Source organism: Mustelus asterias, chromosome 5 (genome assembly GCF_964213995.1).
Source record: "Mustelus asterias chromosome 5, sMusAst1.hap1.1, whole genome shotgun sequence".
Taxonomy (NCBI): domain Eukaryota; kingdom Metazoa; phylum Chordata; class Chondrichthyes; order Carcharhiniformes; family Triakidae; genus Mustelus; species Mustelus asterias.
Genome location: NC_135805.1, coordinates 62,325,080 through 62,343,941, shown reverse-complemented (window position 1 = coordinate 62,343,941; position 18,862 = coordinate 62,325,080). Strand labels below are relative to the sequence as shown.

The following is an 18,862-nucleotide window of genomic DNA, read 5'->3' as shown; positions in this document are numbered from 1 at the left end:
CAGACATCATCATATAGCCAACGTTAACAACAATGAAGAGATACGATATTGTAGCTGTAATGGTGAACGGTACTGGGAACTTAATATTCCGAGTTATAACATTCTAAGGAAGGGCAGGTAGGGTAAAGGAGGGGGGGGGACATGGATAGGGTGGCAATGATGATGGAAGATTCTCAGAGTGTTAGAACACCAGCATAACATGAACTTTGTGCTAAGAAAGAACCATAAGGATAGAGTTACAAAGGGAAACCACACGACAAAAGTGCATACATGGGACAAAAAAAGAAAAAGATTATATAAGCAACTTTCTGAAGAACAAAATCTGCAGAACAGAAATTAACCACTGTGAAGCACAATGGCACAATGTTATTGTACCCCGATACATTCTCATACCTCTACTTTCTCAGAAGACTAAGGAAATTTGGCATTTCAGCTCTCATGGCAGATGACTCTCACCAATATTTACAGATGCACCATAGAAAACATTTATTCTGGTTGTATCACAGCTTGGTATGGTTTCCTAGCTCTGCCCAAGACCGCAAGAAACTACAAAAGGTCATGAATGTAGCCCGATCCATCACACAAACCAGCCTCCCATCCATTGACTCTGTCTACACTTCCCGCTACCTCGCAAAGCAGCCAGCATGATTAAGGATCCCACGCACCCTGGACATTCTCTCTTTCACCTTCCTCCATCAGGACAAAGATACAAAAGTCTGAGGTCACGTAGCAACCGACTCAAGAACAGCTTCTCCCCTGCTGCCATCAGACTTTTGAATGGACCTACCTTGCATTAAGTTGATCTTTCTTTACACCCTAACTATGACTGTAACACTACATTCTGCACTCTCTCGTTTCCTTCTCTATGAATGGTATGCTCTGTCTGTATAGCGCACAAGAAACAATACTTTTCACTGTATGCTAATACATGTGACAATAATAAATCAAATCAAATACATGGTTACCTCAGGAGTTAATGGCTTAATATTTGTGTGTGTGTGTGGGTGCGCCAGAAATGGAGGATAAAAGAAGTCTGTCTCACCATACACTTCATATAACCAAAGTGCAGCTCTAACAACACTCAAGAAATTCAACACCATCGAGAACAAAGCAGCCCGCTTGATTGGCACCCCATCTATCACTTTAAACATTCACTCCCTCACCATTGGCACAGTGGCAGCAATGTGTACCATTTTCCAGATGCACTTCAGTAATTCACAAAAGGCTCCTTCAATAACACCTTCCAAACCTACAATCTCTACCATCCCTACAAGGACAAGGGCAGGAGATGCAGCATGGGTACACCATTGTTTCAGACAGTCATAGGGCTGGAAGAGATTTCAGAGATAGGGAGGGACTTGAAAACAAGGGTGGGCATTTTAAGATCAAGGTGTTGCTTGACTGGGAGGCAATGTAGATCAGTGAGCGCAAGGGTGATTTTCTTTTGTTCCTTCACGGGGTTTGGGTATTGCTGGCTAAACCAGCATTTGTTGTCCATCCTTAGCCACCCTTGAGAAGGTGGTAGTGAGCTGCCTTCTCTAACTGCCACAGTCTACAATGGAAGAATGGGACTTTCTGCAAGTTAAGGCACGGACAACAGTGTTTTGGATGATCTTAGGTTTAAAGGGAGTGGAATGTCAGAAACAAGTCAGGAGTGCAATGGAATAGTCAAATCAAGAGGTAGCAAATGTATTAATGGGTATTTCAGCATAAGATGATCTGAATCAGTTGGGCAATGCTACAGAGGTGGAAATAAGCATTTTCAGTGATGGTGCGGAAGTGTGTCGGAAGCTCACCTTGGGGTCAAGGTGGTGAAAAGACTGACTTAATCTCAAACTGTTGCCAGGGAGATGGATGGAGTGTGTAGCCAGGGAATGGTGTTTACAGTGGGGACCAAACAAAAATGGCTTCAGTCTTCCCAATATTGAATTAGAGGGAATGTCAGCTTTTTCAGTACAAAGAGGTTGGATCAGAAGACTGATAATCTAGCAACAGTGGAGGATTTGAGAGAGAAACATAAACCTTCATTATTAAATAGGTCCTATACTTAAACACCAGTCATAACTTAACGCAACAAGTTTAATTTGTGATTAATCTGCAAATTAAACAATTTCTCGAAACTTACAGGGAGCTGCCATTTTCAGAAGGCTAACAAATTGTCCAACAATTCATGGCTATTCGCAATTCACATGTATATTTTCCTGACCATAAATTGCTAGACAATTTACTAATAATGATGTACACATTAAACTTGCCATCAATAAGGCCAGAGAATAGCCGGTCACTGTTTCTGTTACTGCTCTTCTCCTATTCACTTTAACACCCCAAGTACCACAGAGGAAATATGTATTGCTCTGTCAGATTTACCCTTGTACTTTGTAGTTTGAGAAAGTCATTACATGCGATGCAAATGAAAATTGTTATTTTTACCTAGTTCATCGGCATTTTAAATTTTTTATTCTTTCATTATTTTTGGATTCTCCTCTTTTTATAAGTTAGTTGATTTCACTTGTATGGCCAAATGCCAACACATTCAGAACAAAAAGGCTAATAAGTGCTACGAATAAATAATGGCAAGTACAAAAAGGTAAAAGAGTACAATAAATGATATTATAAACACAGAAAAAGTAACAGAACAGAAAAAGATGGATCAATTAGAGACATGAAAGAAGTCTTAATGGACAATGAAAGAATGATGTGGAGATGCCGGCGTTGGACTGGGGTAAACACAGTAAGAAGTTTAACAACACCAGGTTAAAAGTCCAACAGGTTTATTTGATAGCAAAAGCCACACAAGCTTTCGGAGCTCCAAGCCCCTTCTTCAGGTGAGTCACTCACCTGAAGAAGGGGCTTGGAGCTCCGAAAGCTTGTGTGGCTTTTGCTACCAAATAAACCTGTTGGACTTTAACCTGGTGTTGTTAAACTTCTTACAATGAAAGAATGGCAGAGATACTCATTCCATAGAAAATCATTGTAATGGGAATGGAAGGATACTTGATGACGATGTACAGTATTAGACAGGATAATTACAGGTAAGGAAGTATTATTGAAAAAATGGCAAAAAATCAAAATAGAAAAGGGACTGGAACTCTGGCAGCAAAACCCCAGGATGCAGAGAGAAGTTATAGAGGAAATACAAACCATAATCTGATCACATTCTTTCAAAGATTCTTGCATATGGGTGTTGAGCCAGTGGATTAGTTGCTAATATAGAAACTGAGATGGAAAAGAAAGCAAACTACAGGCCAGCAAACCAAACTTCACTACGAGATAAGCTTCTAGAAGCCATAATATATTACAAGATTAATTAACTTTGAAAGACTTGGAAGTACTTGGTTGGGGAGAAGGTGACATAGAGGTATTGTCACTGGACCTGTAATCCAGAGACCCAGACAAATTCTCTAAGCATGGCTTTGAATCCCACTTGATGGAATTTGGATTCAATAAAGCTGGAATTGAAAAGCTAATCTCAGTTATGACACCATCAACGGTTGTCGTAAAAATCCATCTGGTTCACTAATGTCCTTTAGGACAAGAAATCTGCCATCCCTATCTGTTGTGACTCCAGACCCACAGGTTGACTCTTAAATATCTTCTGAAATGGCCTATCAAGCCACTCAGTTCAGGGGTAATTAGGAATGGACAGCAAATGTTGACCTGCCAGTGACACACACATCCCATGAAAGAATAAAGAAAAAACTTAAGGTCAGCCAGCATTGATTTGTAAAAAGGCAGGTCATAACTGAAGAATATAAAAGGATCCTTTGAAGAAATAACAGGAGTACAATAAGGGAATTCGGGATGATGTAGCCATGCAATTCCAAAAAGTATAGAAATCTTTTGATAAAATTAAGAAGGAATTGGTCAAAAGATAGAAACCGAATTAATGGATGGCTTTTGGGCTGGGAGAACCTGAACAGTTGTGTGTTCCAAGCATCAATATTGGAACCACTGGGCAGGATTTTCCAGCTCTTCCCATTGCTGAGCAATGCAAATTGCCATTGACTATGTCAGGACCGGAAGATCCTGCCAGCTGTCGAAAAACATGCTGCTGTGGGGGGGGGGGGGCTGTCGAAAAACATGCTGCTGTGGGGGGGGGGAGGTGTCAGAAAATCCTGGCCATTATGTTTTTGAGAATGAAGTGGAAAAATTTGTACAAAGATAGGCAGTGTGAATAATTGTGAAGACAACAACAAATATTTATAGGTCATAGACAGGTTAGTAGGTCATGCAGATGGATATCCAATTAAATGTAATGTAGAGGATTATGAGGGGAGTGGTGGCACTTAGAGGTTCAGATATACCAATGTTTAGAAATGTTTTAATAATGATGTACAAGGATATCGGGAGCCTGGATTTTCTGAATAGGGGCATAGATGCAAGCGGAAAACCCAGAGCTTGACATATACAAATCATTGGTCAGACCACATCTAAACTATTGTGACCCGTCTTATAATGGACAGGCAACCCAATACCAGCCAATCCACTGCCAAAAATGCATGAGGTGCAGACACAGAATGAGAACTACATAAAGCAAGCACAGAAAGGGAACAACAAACTTGATGAAAGAAGACAAAGTAAAAATTATTCAAGACATCTAGAGACAGCAACATGAAATATCAGCTTCAATGTTCATCTGCAGCCAGCCATATAGGTGAACATGAATTAAATTAGCTGCCCATTTTAAACCCCATCCAATTTTCCTTTACAATTAAGTTAGTAGAAACGAAAATCAGGCAGGGTATATAATGAGCAAGCAATCTGCTACCATCCATTTGTACCCCACCAAAACTAAAAGTTTTACCCATTATCTCAGTGATCGTTCAGCAAAATCCAGAGAGTGAAACAGAAAGAGCTGAAGATTTAATAAATGCACTAGAAAATATACAAAGAATTAGAGTGAGCAGCAAGCAGAAAATTAGATGAAGTGAGATACATAAGTTTTATTTTGTCAAGCAATGCTATAAAATATCAATTAGTAATTAGAGAAGGGTTGCAAAATTTAGAAAATATTTAAAATTTGTGGGAAATAGTAATGGAAAATTAAACATAATATTATAGAAAGCAAGGAAAGATGAAAGAAGAATAAGAAGAACACTGAACAGATGCAAAATCAGGCAGAATAAAAACAGCAGTCTGGATTATTTAAGTATATATCGTTTTATTACAGTAATAACAGTCTCAGAACACATCTCAGTAACCTTATAATTGTATCTCCTCCTAATGCGCTTCTTTGGCCAAACTTCTGCTGATTCCATCAAATATTTCTTTATTTGGCTTAGCATTTGTATTCCTCATGTGAAGCACCTTGAGATGTTTATCTATATTTAAGGCGCAATATAAACGCAAGTGACTGCAATATTCAAACTTCACTGCAATGTGATTTATTTTAAGTGGCTGCCTAAGAAATACCAAACTTACTTCATTTATCAGCAGCTAGAAGGTTTATATACTTGGCTCAGTTGTTAGCACTTTTGCCTCTGAATCAGAACATTGTGGGTTGAAGCTGCACATCAGGTCCTGAGCATGGAAACTAGACTGATACCAGGGCACTGCTAAGTGTTGGCGAGGCATTATCTTTCAGATGAGATATTAATCATATCCTTAGTTACCTCCTGACCTTAACGTAAAAGATCCTATGGCACTATTTGAAGAACAGCAAGGTCGGCTGAGCAACATTTCTCCCTCAAACAACACCACCAAAAGCAGATTATCCAATTATTCGTTCATTTGCTGCATCAGAGACCTTGTTTAGTGCAAACAGATTTGTTTGCCTGGGTAACAACAATAACGACACTTTAAAAACAAATTCAAGAAGCACAGATAGAGCAGGCAGTAAAGAAGGCACATGGTATGTTGGCCTTCATAGCAAGAGGATTTGAGTATAGGAATAGAGATGTTTCACTGCAATTGTATAAGGCGTTGGTGAGGCCGCACCTGGAGTATTGTGTGCAGTTCTGGTGTCCTTATCTGAGGATGGAAGTCCTTGCTATAGAGAGAGTGCAGCGAAGGTTTACCAGGCTGATTCCGAGGATGGCGGGTCTTTCATATGAGGAGAGACTAAGTCAGTTAGGATTATATTCATTGGAGTTTAGAAGAGGGAAGGGGATCTCATAGAAACTTATAAAATTCCAACATGGTTAGACAGGGTAGATTGAGAAAGAATGTTCCCAATGGTGGGGGAGTCCAGAACTAGGGCCATAGTTTGAGGATAAAGGGTAAACCTTTTAGAATTGAGGCGAGGAGAAATTTCTTTAGCCAGAGAGTGGTGAATGTGTGGAATTCACCACCAAAGTAGTTGAGGCCAAATCATTGTGTGATTTTAAAAATAAATTAGATATAGCTCTTGGGGCTAAAGGGATCAAGGGTTATGTGGAGAAGGGAGGATCGGGATATTGAATTTGATGATCAGCCATGATCATAATGAATGGCGAGACAGGCTCAAAGGGCTGAATGGTCTACTCCTGCTTCTAGTTTCTATGTTTATATGAAGTGTTTTGGGATATGGACATTGCCACATAAGTGCAAACTCATTCTTTCTTTACACTTAAACTTTGGTAAATAAATGAGTTAAAATCAGAGATCGAAGAGTTAGTTTAGAAAGTCATACTCCATGTCAGAAACAGCATATTGCAGATTTTACTTTTCACATCATGCAGAATGTATGGGGAGTGCAAATTGTTCATTAACTTGATTCAAGTAAACAATGGTTTTATATGCAGCATGTATTTTTAAATAAGGCTCAAGTCCGCCCAGACACAGATCAAGTGGCATCTTTCTGTGCTGTAAACTTTCCATGGTTCTACAGCTTTGAAAGTGGTGATACAAGCAAAAGGACTTGACTAATCTGTGATCACACTGAGCAGCTTCTACTGTTATATTAAAAGTAGAAATATATTAGCTTGAAATCTCTTAAGACAAGAGAAAGTTAATTTTCTTGCACTAAGTAAGCAAAGAGAACTTCAGAGACACAAACTCAGTAAGCAGCATTGGTGATGATGATTTATATCAATGTGGTGAAGGAAAATTTTCAGTCTTGGAAAGATTCAAATGGAAATCTGGTTCACCAAAATTGACTGCTTGTTTGATCTGGAAATGTTAACGAAGATCAGCAGAAAATAAATAAAAGCAGACATGAGGCAACTCTTCCAATAAAGCTGATTATGATAATATTTAGAAACACACCATTTCACTGTTCGCAGTTCGACTTGTCTGAAATTTAAATGCAATGTTGCATTTTGCTGGTTTGAATTAAATTATTTTAAACACCTTAAATTGGCTGCAGTGATCAGGTAATGCACAATTCCCTCACCTTGCAGACTCCTTTGCTGCCTTTTTAGTTAATTGTACTAATCACCACTATATATGAAAATCTTTCCTTCTGCACCATCAACCACCTGTTGATAATATACACCATTTCAGTTTTAATATTCCATTGAGCTAAGCAAAATGCTGCATCCTTATTCCTTACATTTTTTTCTTCATGCATACTTACACATTATTTGATTGGGTTGCAACCATTGAGTTACAGATCACAATGAATTAATTTAATATGGTAATAAACCACCCATGACCCTTCTCATGGTAAGTTAGTGAATGTTTTATAAGGCGAGAAACATTTGGGTTAAACAATCTGTTTCTGTTCTTCCACTGCACACTAGATGTAACCATCACAAAATTGTAAACTGCCAACTTGTGGTTTCCCATCCCTTAACTGAGCACGTGAAACTTCACAATATGCCCTACTGATGTGTACCTGAAGCACACCAGCTGATTTTATACTTTGTCATTCCACAGAATTAATAGAATGCAGATGTGAGACTCCTTAAGGCTCGATGGTGGCTTGTTGTAGATTCTTAAAATAAATGTAGGAATCAGTAAGAGGCCAGAACAGAACCCTGTTTTTTTTGGTAGATAGATTGACTAAATTGGGGAGCAAAATTTGTGGAATGTGCTCTTGGAGAGAGTGAACTAAAACATTAAGGATTGCTTTTCATCTTTGAGAGACCTTGGAAGACCTGATATTTGTAAGTAATGCAAATTATAGGAATTATTTCCTACATTTACACCTGAATTATTAAACTCTTTCAGCTTGTCTTGACTTTTACCAGCTACTGAGAAAGTGGAAGTCAGGAGAGGCAAGACCTAGGCCACGCATCAATCATATAAAAAATTCACCCAGATATTGTCGACTTTGCTGAGTATCAGCTGTGCTTAAAATGTGTTAAGGAGAAGTGTGTAGGGTGGCATGTGATATAAGCAAGATTTTTAATATATGTACAATAGTGAAAGAAATTCTAAATGCTTTGCAAAGTTCCTTCAAAAATGGCAAATATTGTTTTAAGACCCATACGCCTGTGGATCCGGTGTCAATCTATAGGCAGCAGATAATTAGCTCAATAAATTCCTTAAGATGACTTTACAAGCCTAAGAGATCACACTGATAATCACCGTTTGTTCATTCCAAGATTTGAAAACATTATATTCTGTGAGTTACATGTTTATACATCTTAATTTTTAACTCCAACATTCTAGTACTGTATTTTACAGATCAAAAGTATCTCTGCAGCTGAGCCTGAAGAAGTGTCTCATTGTTTAGTTTGTTTATTTTGGAAATCAAAAAGGTGAAGAACTTCCCCTTGAGATGCAAAATAATGCAATATAAAGTCCATAATAACACGGATAGTAAAATAAAAACAACTTTTGCTTATAAAGTATTTTAACATCTTAAAATGTTATGGGTGGCAATTTTTGTTATTTTCCTGAAGGTACCACATCAGATGACTTCTTGCCTCGATCTGCCTTGTTCCTTCATTCCCTATTTCTGATGTTTTTAAAGCTAATAAATGAAAGTGTTCAAAGGATATGAGAAGTGCATGATTTTTAATGTCCAGTATTTTTCTCCCAGGTTACTTGCAGCAACACCCAGTAAATTAGTCTCTAAGTCCTGACGACTCCAGTACAATCCTTGAGGGTTGGCAACCCAACATCAAAAGGCACTTCAGAGGCAAAAAATGATCATCAAGAAGATTAAAAAGGGGACCGAATGTGAGAATGAACAAGTTAGTTTTGAGAATGCCTTTGAAGGTGATGAGAGAGAGAGACAGCAAGTTAGAAAGGAATGCACAGCTCAGACAGCCGCAAGTTCTGCCACTGAAAATGGGACAAAAGGAAGAATACAAAAAGACAGATTCAGAAGAGTAGAGGGACCAAGTGGAAATGATAAAAAAAAACTTGTGTTTATCCAGAACCTTTCATGATCTCAGGATATCCCAAAGTTCTTGACAGCCAATTACATATTTTTGAAATGTAGTCATTGCTGTAACATAGGCAACCAACTTAATATAGTAAAGTACCACAATAACAAACATTTTTAATGATGCTAACTGAGGGATAAATACTGGCAAGGACGTCAGGGAAAATTACCCCACTCTTCAAGATGGAATATCTTACATCCACCCAAGAGGGCAGAGAGAACCTTGATTTAACATTTCATCCCGAAGGTGGCATCTGTCAATGTTACACTCCCTCTGTACTGCATTGGAGTTCCAGTGGAACACGAATCCACAACCTTTTGACTCAAAAATTGTGCCATCGCTGCATCATGGCTTACATTATACAGGTTGATGCTTAAACTCTCGTCTAACTCCTTTTCTTATGCTCACTTACTTTTCTGCATTTCATCCAGCTGGTGTGAATTATAGCTGCGAAGAGTGAGTCACTGTGGAAGATATGTAACACAGCATGTTTACGTTGGATCTTGAATGAGCCCTTTGAGGCTTCAGTGGATCAGCAGGTAATATTTCGAAGAATTATCAGAGGATTTAATTCTACCTGAACACCTTTGAGATGACCAATTTTCTATTTAAAGGGAACAAAGGAAGTCCATAAATGCTCTTTATTGTAATGAAAATCGACTGTGAAGCCTAGGTTGCCCACAAATGTAGGTGATGCGTAAATACACAAAGATTAGAACTGGTCGGGGCAAGGAGCTTCGGCTGGTGCTCTAATATTTTCCGACCTTTCACCAGCAACTGATGGGGATGCAACCGAGCGTTTCATCACAATGTTATCAGTAACAACAATGCTGATGAGTCACCCGTTGGTTACTCAGCGGCGGAAACCAGAGATCAGCTCCGAGACCTCCTTCGCTCTTGTACACTCATCGCTTTATTGGCGTGTTTTTGCGCGCGGGGCGGGCGGCCCGACAGCTCCGGGGGTGTGGGCGGCCGCGGGGCTGCCGGCCGCTGCAACAATCCGATGGCCAACTGGCCGGGGTCGGAACGCCGAGCGCCGCAACATTCCGATCCGAACGCTGCCAACAATGACCCCGTGTTCCATCCGCCTAGCCAGCCCACCAATCAGCACAGCCGCCCAGCTCCCATTGCTTCCAGTCACCTCTTCCACGGAAACAATTGGCCGCTCCTGGAGTGGCGGCGGCGGCGGCGGGCGGGCGGCTTGTCAATCAGAGCAGGGGCAGAGCGCGGCCGCTGCCCGGCCAGTGGGTTGGGATGATTCAATGTCAGGGAGGAGGGAGGAGGAGGAGGTGGAGGTGGTGGATGAGGGGGTGGTTTGCAGAAGCAGCCGTCACGTTTTGGTCTGTGCGCAGGTGAGTCAGCACCAGAAGTGAAGAAGGCAGGGCTCCTGAAAGTGCTGACGCGCGGTCACCACACACACACAGCCTGAACAACTCTGCACAGCGCACAAATAACAAGGAGGCGTACAGTCAGTGCACACACAACTCGGCTGCCAAACCGGGAGACCGCTCTGCCCTTTTATCACGGCTGTGTGTGTGTGTATGTGATTACTTTTAACCAACCCCTCGCCCCATTCCCAGATTAGTAAAACAATACACCAGGCGAGTACCCAGCTAGCTGTACAAAAGACGATTATCAGCGCCCTTGTCCAACACCTATCTGCGACTTATTTTTATGACCATTATTTACACGCAGTGAATCCGTTCGTGTTGTCCCAAGATAAATGTGTACGCAATACCTGGAAGATAATCCAGGTGATTGGGACGGGTTTATACTTATGTGTGCCCTCCCAGTAATCCACAACAAAAAAATAAAGGGTGGACTTAAAACGGAAAGAAAGAATCTTGGTAGAAATGAAAAACTACCTTTCGGGGCATTGTTCCCTTGCACATAAATTACGCACAATCAGCGATTTGTATGTTTGAAAATTATAGGCCTACATTCCGTAAGCTGCTTAGATTTCATATTAAATAAGAAGTGTTGACCTGATATTTAACTTGCGGCATTTTGAAATAAAAAATAGGAAATATAATCAAACATAAAAGAGTTTCAGTTTCGATCTCACATAAGATATCCCTACCTTGTTATTTAATTGCACCTTCAGGTACATATTTTAAATGTTTTGCAGTTATAATACTTATTTGGGTGGAGTGGGTAGGTGGAGAATAATTTGGATGGCAATGTTGAGCAATTACCGCAGTATAAATACTTTTTTAATGTTGACATTCTTAAATAAAAGCAGAAAAATGTTATAGATACAAGAGAAATCGTTACCTAAAAGAAAAATACAGATTTTGGTTATTCTTCGGCCCGATTATCCCCAAGAATCTAAATGTTTATTTTCCGACATTGGGTGACCTGTAGGTACGACTTTCTGCTATTTTAATTGCTAGCAATTTGCTTAATTACATGTATATTTTCTTAAAATTGATTAAAAACCTATGCCCGGTATCTGCTTTATATTAAATATTCACTCATGGTCATTAGACAGAACCAATCTTTTATTGGGATTTTGGAACGTAAACATGTAAATTAAAATGCAGCCTTTCAGTCTACTGTTTTTGTGCAAAAGTCAATTAGTCATATAAATGTGAGAGGAGTTAATGCAATTAATGGGATCATATTTGGCACCAATGTTTTATGGGATGCTTTATAATTGAAAACAAGATTCATGAATTGATGGGAGTTATTCTTAGTTGAACCAAAATATTAATGTGCAGCATCTTCTAAACCAGTTGCCTCATTCTGAATCTCCGTCAAAAATTGGGAATTTTAGGAGGTTTCTTATTAAAATGCTTCATATCACATGACCCTTGGAAACCCATTCATTTATAGAGCCTCGTCTTTATGGGGGGTGTGAATTTCTTATTCTGACCATTATAGCTAGATGAATTCTGACGAAACCCATTCGAGTTGGGTTGTAGAGGTAAATACTGAAGTTTATTTTAATGCCTATTATCCAAATACCTTAATTGTTTAGTACGTTGCCTTGGTTTTCTATGTTTTAAGCAATGTCAAAAATCTTATCTATTTGATTGTTATCTTAGACAAGGGATAGTTAGAGAACATGGCCGTATTGGATCTATTCTACAACACTGGGACCTCAGCCAAGATAGTGGAGGAAGCCAAAAGCTTGGACTGTAAACAATCTTGACTCTAAATGTTGTCCAAAGTCATACTTACTCTTCCACAACCGCCCAATTACATAAAGGACACAGAAAAACGCCCTTCCTTGCAGATAATTTTTATTTAACATCATACAGTTTCAAAATCGTATTTAAATACACACTAGCGTTATCTCAGATCTAGCTGAGCAGCGGCAAGATGACAGGCACCAGGTCATTTACACATCGCTGTTCTTATCAATGTGGAGCTCCACAAGGGCGCATAAACAAGAATACGATGAGACGCGCGTTCCTTTGTCAGAATAGCGCATTTCATTCAACAACAACTACACTGGGTGCGTGGAAAATTGTGGTAAAACCCATACATCGGAAGCCCAACACATTGAGCTGTTTAAGAGAACCATGGCAGGATATTCTTCAGAAAAAAAAGTGTATCTTTCAATCAGTGCATTTAAGCTTTATGCTTACATTTTGCCACTGACACCGTTAAATAGCATGTGTAGGAAACAATATCCACGATATTTGCTCAAGGTGCTGATCCTATTATCAGAATAAGTTCTAGCTCCTGAAACATTTGCAAAAAAAACCCCGGCATGTTTTAAGATGGTCCAAGTTGCAACGAAAAGTATGAAAGCTGCTACTCTAGCCGGGGCGCTCCGAAATAATCTGGGTCGCGCACTCAGCAATAACATACATTTTCATTGACAAAATTGGACACCACGTACCCTTTTGGCCTATCGTTTTCCGTGTTCAATTTTTATACAAACTAGATTGATTTAGAATTTGCGGCTGTTACTCAATGCCACTGTTGAGAAGGTGCAAATAAATTTACTGGGACAAACTATCCTTTTCATGTAAACATTGTGATAAGACTTACGAACACATACGCTGTGTGTGTATATATATATATATATGTGTGTATACACACATGCACAAGCAATACATAGTTACAAGTACTGCCTTTTCGGCTGGTTTGTTGCATTATCAGTAAAAATAAAACATGAAAACACACTGGATATTATTTCACAACTGCCTCGTCACTCGTCTAGTTATTGCCACTTCCAAACGTATTGTGTGCAATAACGTGCAAAATGCTTGCATGTTCACAACACGGCGTTTTGAGACGTGACTTTGCAACAAACAAACCATTAAAAGGCAAAACATGAGCAGATCAGTGCAGAATGCCGTTGTGTCAGCCAGATTCTGGAGCGAGATGCCAAGGCTAAGAGGCAGCAGCAGGCTGTTAATGCCTTTCGCTGCTGCTGCTGTTTAGAGCTCGGTCAAGGCCTCGACTTGGACTGAGCTCCAATTCTATTCAGCATGTCCGCATCGTGACAGCTCGAACCAACAATCAAGCAACCATGCTTGTCAGCGAGGCTACTCTGGCTCCTCTCCTTCTGCACAGCAAATCACATCGGTCCAGTTACTTGTCTCACAGAGGTCATTAACACTCCCCCCCCCCCCCCCCCCGCACCCCGTCCACTGCCTGCCCACCACCTTTTTTTAAAAAAATAAAGATTGCATTCTCCTTACCCTGGTAACTTTCGACTATGTTCAAGCCAGCTCCAAGTTCAAAACAAATACATCGTGATCCTGTGCGCTTTCCAAAGCGAGCCTGGCCACCGGCGGAGGGGAAGCTGAGTTGAGCTGAATCGGCGTGGCTGCTGCCTTGTTTTGAATATGTTGGGGAGGAGGAGGGGTGGTAAAAGAGAGAGAGAGAGAGCGAGCAGCGTGTTTGAGTTATGTTTTCCAATGCCTCTCTCTCTCTCCACACACACACAATGTGGGAGGTGAAGAGCTTGCAATCTTGAACTGTACAGTGAGTGAGTGAGAGAGCATAGAGGGGAAAGCAGGGAAACAAGCCCCCCTCCTCCCTGTGCTGTGCTGTGCAGCGCCGCCTCTCCTCCTCCTCCCTCTCACTCACTCTCACTTGGTTTCATTTTTTGTTGACATTCAGCTGCTGCTGACGCGCGCGCGCGCTCTCTCTCGCTCTCTGACGCACGCGCTGTTGCTGCTGCAAACCCCGGGAACGCTCCGGCGGGGGTGGGGGATGTCGAACGTTCAAGCTCCGCGAGCCAGTCTGATTGTATATGGGTGCGCGTGCGCATGCACAGCCGCTCGCCCGCCCGCCCGCCTGCCTGCTCGCTCGCTCGCTCTCCACCTACACGCCCCATCCGAATCGGAAGGTAGCACGCATGCGCGCATTCCGCTCCGCTTGACTGGGATTCCAGCACTGGCGGCGCGCTCCGGCGCATGTGCCGTGGTGGCGTTCCCTCCCTCACGCGCTGGGCTGGGCGGGGCGGGGCGGGGCTGGCTGCCTTTGATTGACCGAATTGACAAGTCCCGCCCTTCATTTCCCCCCCACCCCCCCAGCCAACCCCCCGCCCTCCCCACCACTTCCAAACTCAGCGAGACTCCCGCAGTGGGCAAGTGGCCCCCGCAACCTAAATGCAATGTCTTTCAGCATCTCCCTCAATAACATGGCTCAATCCAGTGTTTCCGATCAATGCAGCATCTACTGTCCAGGCAGCGCTTCCGTTATTAGTTGGAAAGGGCAGGTTTAATGGCATTGCTCACCTTCCCCTTCACTTCAAGTACAAATCGGGATGTTTCGCAATCACATCGCCCGCACTGCACTGTTGCTGCTGCAAGTAGTAAATGATGGGGGTTTGTGTTAACCGGGGTGTACTCAAGGGTTGGCTGCTTCACATTGCACATTGTGTCAATGGAATTCGGTACAAGTGTTGCCCGTCATTCGTTTGCCGAGAGGCAATCTTGATGGCAATAATTGTCATCTAAGCATTGGTCAATGTACAATTGTGAGCGGTCTGCATCCGACATGGAAGTGCGTTTTCTAATAAAAGGAAGTTTCGGTGGGAGAAAGGAATAATTCGTTTGTGATAAACGATTGGACAGATGTTGCGACAAGGCTGTCGATTCGTTTGTCACACTTTTAACCAGTGACAGCGCTTGCCTTGAGTTGATATGGGGAAAGGAAGCTGCATATGTATATATATATTAAATTAAGTCCTTAAACTTCAACCCCAGGATTCGGGGAGGCAGACAGATCCTGGAGTGGGCGAGTTTATCCCCCTCGTTGACCTTTGCAGTGGAAAATGTTAGTTCAGTGCGGGGTATGTTTGATGTCAAGAAAACATCTTCTCGTTCACGGTACCCACACGATTGGGTTTGTGTGTGGTTCTCTGGCCGATTTTACCTTGCATGTCATTTTGAAGGAACTGCCAAGACTGAAAAGCCACATAGAAATGACCAAATAAATGTAACTACTGTCCCAGCATTCGGATAAATATTAGTTAGAAAAACCACAAGGGTGAGAGGGAAGTCTGCATTTTACAGCATTTGCAGATTGGATTTGCATAGAGATCAAATCAGATCAGATGACTGTTACAAATTGTATTACTAAAAATCCATAATGCTCTTCCCCAGTGACATAACTGGCAAGACTGGGCTGTTTGATCAAAATGATCTAATTAAAAGTTCCCAGAATGTGGTCAGTCGACTTGTGACCGATAGTAACAAACCCATAGGAGACCATAGGAACATGACTCCTGGGTTGGGAAGGGGGAAAATCAACCAGGGTTCTCACCTATAATCAGTCTCTATATAAACCCCTGCTAAAATGGAACTTGTGGGGATATCAAGTGAAAATAGAGTTAAACAACGTTTTCACAAGAGGGGGAAGGGACAAAGATGAAGGGAAGAAAAAGTCCTAATGTTAAAGGAACATAATCATTTCTATAAAGTTAATAAGGAAACTTTTGAACAGGGGGACAACACTCAGCTTAGGAAAAACTTAATTCATAGTAAAAATTCACCATATTGTTTATAGTTTACAAACTGATAAAATAATCCCAAGTCCCAGAGAAACTTGAAATTTCCTCAATTCCTTAATTTTAATACATTCATACTGTATTGATAATGTATTGCTTGTAAGCAAATATAAAGGGAAATTCAGTACCCCATGCTATCACTGAGAATTTGTATTCAGATAGTTGTCGAAGTCAGAGATTGCATTACAACAATGCAGCCCCAATTCTCCAATCCAAACTCCCTTCAAGCCCAACTCCTTGGTTTCAGCATGGGGCATTACATTTACTGAAAAAGTCATATTGGGCGTGCAAACCCTGCTTCTCTCTCCAGAAACGCTGCCAGACTTGCTGAGTTTTTCTAGCACTTTCTGTTTTAGATTTAAATTTTACCTTTACTGTTAAAATGATACTTTAAGCAGCAGACTTGCACAAATTTTGGTTTTCACTTTAATTTTAGGATTCCTGATAAGACATAAAGCTCTTGTAAACATTAAATTGTTGATTTAGTTTTTAACGATTCTGTATGGTGTGATGAAAGTAGTATTTTGCAGCATCAAAATGCTAATAATTTTCTTTTTTGCCTTTTCAGTCCACTAATTTGCTGTCAATCCAGGAAATAAAGCAACTTTGGGGTATAATGCCAATTTACATAAACTTATGAGTCCATTTTTAATAACTTTTCTCCATAACTCTGACATCTGAGATGTATCTAATTACCCTTCATTACACAGCTTCCAGGAATTGGAAGCTCCTTTTGTTCCTAGGTGACCAGGACTGTACACAATATTCAAACTAGCCCTAGCTGGAGCATCATAGAGCTTCAGCATCATAATAAGATTTATTTTCTACCAAGAGCTTAGCATTCTGTTTGTTTAAATCGCTACTTTATATTTTTATCTATATTTACTACTATACCCAGCTCTCTTTCAACTTCTCTCCTCCAGTTGGTTTGATAGCATTTATTAAGTAAGTATCTCATTTTTTTTCAAATGTGGAAGACTTTGCCCATAACGTCCAGACCCTTCTGGAATTTCTTAGCTCCTTTGCTAGATTCTAGTAGCCTCCCTAATTTAATGTTATTTGTTAAATTAACAACTTATTTTTGCATCTCCAAAACTAAATTATTTTTATGGATCAGATACATGGCACCAAATTTTGGGGAAATCAGTGCATTGTAGCCCTATTGACATTATCCCCCTACTGGTACCCACAGTTTGAACAACAAAAGCTCAGTAAAGTGAGACATTTATACATGTTTTGAAAGACAAATATTGAACTTTTAATTGTTTATCTTATTGGCTTCTATCTTTAATTTACTTAACTTTAGCTGCTCAAATACAAAGAAATACTTAAACCGTTTATTCAGTACCTTTAGGCTTGTTTGACCTGATAATAAATTCTTTGATTGTCCGACTATGTCAAAGTAGAAATAGAGAAAATTTAAATTAACAAGCAAGAGAGTAATGAGAACCAAATTGTTTGTGAGAATTGAGTAAAGGGCAGAGTTTAGCTTCAAGCAAATTTTCAAACTTGAGGTACTGTTCAATTTAAGTTATATTCGAGGAGTTAAATCACTGTTGGTGTGTTTGATTTGACTAATCTGTGCAAATTCCTGCAATTCCCTTTGCAGGACCTCAATTCCATTCCTTACTGGGTTTTTCACTCCAGCAGAAATTAAACTTTTGGTTTCCCTTTATTTTCAATGTAATTTTCATCCACTCACTCAATCTGGAATCTGCATCTCCCCATATCCACAGTATAAAGAGGTTCTTATCCACTCCATTTGGGTCTCTAGACATTTGCTTGGAATTATCTGACAGGTGGCACAGAAGGAAGTTGCACAAAACATCTCAGCAGAAAGATGTACAGCTCACCAGCCATATTTTTCCTGTGATGGTTAGAGTCATTGACACCCTTAACTTCTTTGCCCCAGGTTCCTATCATAATGCAACAGATGGCATGTCTTGCATCCATCAGTTTGTAATCCACAAATGTGTATGACAACAAGTAGCATTTATATAACACCTTTACAATTGTTATGAAACACATTTATTTTCTGTGTCCCTGTGTGTTAAATTAGAAGACTATGACAATTGTGACATTTAAGGCACAGGATATTCCACCCCTTGTTGCATTTGTTCCTGCATAGTTATAAGAGCAGGTCCCTATTAGAGTGTTTTGATAGGTCATCAGTTCAGTTCAAGAGTCAGTGAACAGTCAGTTTTAATCCAAAGAGAAGTGTCCCTGAGAGAGAGAAGAAAAGGGACAGGCAGAGGTGCTAAAAGGAAGTCCTAGGTAACCAACAAAGACAGGATAGAAACAAGTCCCTAGTTAAGAAAAAAATGAAGAAGCAGAGTAACAAGCTTCAAGTTTGAGGAAAAGCTGCATGGAGCAAGCTTTAAGTAGAGAGGACCATTGAGGCGAAGGTACTCTTGGAGCTGCAGTGTACTGCTTGCCATGATCAAATAGCTGAAATTGTGCTTGTGAGTTGACGTTTAAGTGTGCTCAGGAATCCAGGACAACAGAATCTCGGAAGGTGAGATTGAAACCCTGTCAGGTGGGCAATCATTTAAGCAATCTGAGTTGGAGTGTCTTTTGGAGAGATAGCGAAGGCAAGATGTTCAAAGGTGAACATTGGAAACCCTTGTGA

At 40.5% G+C, this 18,862-nt stretch overlaps 1 protein-coding gene across 3 annotated transcripts in view; it reads right to left on the bottom strand.

Moving 5' to 3' along the window:
• The window catches only part of bach2b (BACH transcriptional regulator 2b), a 249,770-nt gene extending 235,225 nt beyond the window's left edge, over nucleotides 1-14,545 (bottom strand). For 2 of the 3 annotated variants that reach the window (XM_078212662.1, XM_078212661.1), the window contains exon 1: nucleotides 13,916-14,460. The gene's annotated coding sequence lies outside the window, so the exon portion shown is untranslated. Of the gene's footprint in view, nucleotides 1-13,915 lie in introns of all 3 variants that reach the window. The other variant, XM_078212660.1, reaches the window with a different exon arrangement.
• Between the last annotated feature and the right edge of the window lie 4,317 nt (nucleotides 14,546-18,862).